This window comes from Fragaria vesca, linkage group LG5 (genome assembly GCF_000184155.1).
Source record: "Fragaria vesca subsp. vesca linkage group LG5, FraVesHawaii_1.0, whole genome shotgun sequence".
In the NCBI taxonomy this organism is placed as follows: Eukaryota; Viridiplantae; Streptophyta; class Magnoliopsida; order Rosales; family Rosaceae; genus Fragaria; species Fragaria vesca.
In genome coordinates, this window is record NC_020495.1 from 20,074,670 (window position 1) to 20,078,434 (window position 3,765).

Consider the following 3,765-nt stretch of genomic DNA (forward strand, 5'->3'; position numbering starts at 1 on the left):
ATAATTGGAGGAGGGAGTAAAGGTCGGCGACGAATCTGAAGAGAAAGGAGAAGCAACACGTGGGAAGAAGAAGACAGCCAGCGTGGAAGATTTGAATGCCTTCACCTTGTTCTTTCTTTCTTTGTTTTCTCTTCGACGAGGTGAAAGAGCACCACTGTAGGTAATGGTGGTGGTAATAATAGCAAGGGAGAAATAGCGGGGGTTCATTTCTGGCTTTTTAGGGCATATCGGACATGTGCAGAAGGAGACACGTTACGCGACCGCCGCAGGCGACGGGACTGCAGAATATTCTCACTGCCCGAGAGGGGGTGCTGTGGGGCCCTCCGGGGAGCATTTTGTCCGTGAACGAATAATGTGTCCCTGTCCTCTAGTCCAGTACTCGGGAGAAACCCTAGTTCTTGTTTGTTTGTTTTTTTCGAATAAAGCCCGGTTCTTGTTAGATTTGGTTGACATTGGATTTGTTTAAGAATCTGATCATGGGTTTCATCAATTATGAGAGGGGTGTGTTTGCCGGTGGATATTTTGTAGAAGGGCTATTGCAACAAAGGGAAATGATGCTTTGATTAGTTAATTGGTTTGGTTGAACAAAATAATGAGCGATGAATAGTCTTTGCCCCATAGTTTTTGTTCAAATTTACGGCTAGCATGGACATTGGTGGATTCATGATAAAAATGTCACTAGAGTTAATCATAACCTGAAAAAAAAATTCAATGAAACTCGACTCGACGATATGAGAAATTTTTTTGAAACATGTAAATGGGAGTAACCAAAAAACCCAAGCTTTGGTTGCATACTTGGATATAATGTAAAGATCAGTGACAGATCTAGGATGTACATTTTGTCTAGACTAATTAGAGTAGCTAAAATGATTTTTTATTTTATTTTTTGGGTCAATATTGTTACAAAGATTGCGTTTTTTGATCCAAATGATAACATATTACCCATGTATCATAAAGAGATGGAAAATAATGAGGAAAGAAAATGAAAACGAAAGAAGGAAGCAGAAAAAAGGAAAATTAAAATTATACTTGAATCATGAAGAGAGAAAACAAAACAGTGAAAGAAAATAAAAAGGAAAGGTTAAAGAAGAAAAAGGAAGAACTCAAGAAGCAAGAGGGAAAGGTAGAACCCAGCAAGCTCATGCTGTTTTTAAACAAAACACTGACCCAACTCAACCAAATCAATCTTCATAACTATTAGCACAAATACCTTTCAAAGTATTGAGACAATTTCTGTCTAGGCTATAACCCATATAGTCTCTAATGTAGATCTGCCCCTGGTAATGATGGATTACTTCATTAGTGGTGACTGGTGAGCAAGTTTGCAAACTTGCAAACCAAAATTAGCAGAAACTATACAAAACAAAAAGTAGAAATGCAGACTGAAGTGTTGGGTTTGTTCCAATCTGTGAGAAATGCAAAAAGGCAGAAACACAAAGTAGAATAAATAAAAGGGTTGGGTTCAAAAATCAGAATGAAGCTAATACACATATGCTAGATAGATATGCTTCAGTGTGGATTTGTTCAAAATGGTAGATTCTTTGTTTCGAAAACACTGAGTTTATGTAAACTCAGAGTTGAATGCTTTGTGCAAAGGCTCTTGATCTAATCCCAAGATTCTTCACAATCTTCTCACCTCCTTCATATCGCTCAACTCTGCATGTAGTATTTTTTTTTGGTTTGAAATTGTCACCTGGGCTCCAGCCCAATCAAGCCTGCGGTTGGATCCTCCTTTGAGTGTGGGAGTCACTAGTGACACACTTCTAATTCAAAACAATATATACCCCCTATACTATAACAATTTCACATATTTCCTAATCCAACTGTCAAGACCCACCCTGAATTTCACCCTGAACCCGAAGTAAGTCTTGCGGGGACCACCTCCAAGAAAAATTTACCTAAAAATTCAGCATAACCTCCCTTAAAAATGGACAACCCTTACCTGAAAAACAATTCAAACCACACTAGCTCCTATATCGACACATCTAACCTCAACTGGAGCCACCCGCTCACCACAATACAACCACCACAACAAACAATAAAACCATCTTTTGATCCATCTTATAAATATCCAAATAATATAACAAACTTCAACCTTCAAATATTCCAAATTTAACTCTAAGATTTAGCACACGACTGAACTAATATACATTATCCTTAAGGTAATCAGAGCCGCTAGAACTAGAGAAAACAAGAAAATATGCGGGTAGGTTAACAGGTAACCTACTGATGAAAAGTGGTGGAGAAATGGGTGACTATGCCTCGCCTCCTCCTAGATCCAACCCGCACTCTGCAAACTGGGCATTTTAAAACGAATGGCCCAGGGGAACACATTTGAAACCGTTAGAGTGAGTGGAGAAGAATAAATAAATAAATAAATAAATAAATATTTATGCATTCCCATTTTAATTTCCATAAATTTATGCTGTATGAGACAGCTCAAAACTTTCTACTCACAAACTGGCAAATACAAAACTAGCTCCGGCCAGTCTCCAAAACTCAATAAAACTGGAGCCTCTCAGGCAAAACCATAAATAAATATATATGTGTATGTATTTACACTCGTCAGACTCCTTGTACGAATTCTATGAACAAGATAGAAAAATAGAAATTAATACAAGGCTACGACGCTTGCGTCTAACGCTCACGTCGCGCCATGATGGAATTTTTCCTCATTATGACCGAAGAGGACGGGTGTATATACGTGTGGACTCCTTATATGAAAACTTATATGAACCAGATAAGAAAATAGTTTTCATATAGGGCTATGACGCTTGTGTCTAACACTCACGTCATGCTATAATGGAATTTTACCTCATTTTGACGGACCAAGCACGTATGGCTAGTTAGCATTTATATACATACTATACTCATAAACATCCAATATACATATCCACCAAAAATCTCATTTTCGGGAACTCTCCAAAAGATGAAAATTGTCAAATATCAGAGAAAACAATAAATCTCAGCAGAAGAATAATTGATCAACAATATAATGCATTGCATGCTTTTAGTTAAAACAAAAGTCCACTCATAAAATAGGCCTAAGCCTGATGTCGATCTAAGGCCTCTTCCGCTCGAGCCTCCTCACGTCCTGTTCCAAATATATAATTAATTTCCCAACCAAAAATCCAAAACTTACACAAAATATGCAAAATTAAATGTGAGCCTTAATCACACTTATCCTTGCCCAACTTCGCCATTCTTAACTCAATATGGTCCAAACTTCACTGAATATACCGGCAGTTTTAATTCAACCTTCTACATATTATACAACTTTAATCCAACGGCCGGATTCTACCTTAAATAACCGCCAAAATTACTAAGCTTTAAAAATTCCCAAACCTATCCAAAACTCCTCCAAAAATTCCAAAATTCTCATCAATAACTTCCCTTAATATAACCAATTTAAAATCATGAAAATCCCCCAAACAGCGGCGGCCGGAGACCGACTCCGGCGACCTTCAATGCCTACCAAATTTTGACAGCAGCTTCCTCTCAACCTACTCTACAACTTTCCTAACTAGCACAAACACAAATTTCTAGCCTAGATAGGGTAATAACAAAAACACATCAAATGAGCCCTAGAATTTCAATAAGGATTTCTTCTTACCAAGCACGAACCGGATCAAAACCTTTCAAGGGATTACTACCCTAGATGAGAGCTTCAAGATGAGCCGTAGATTGCTAGCTATGGCGGCCGAAGGAGAGAGTTCCGGCGAGAAGACCACCGGGCTTCCAAGGAGGACTTCCTCCGTTCGGTGA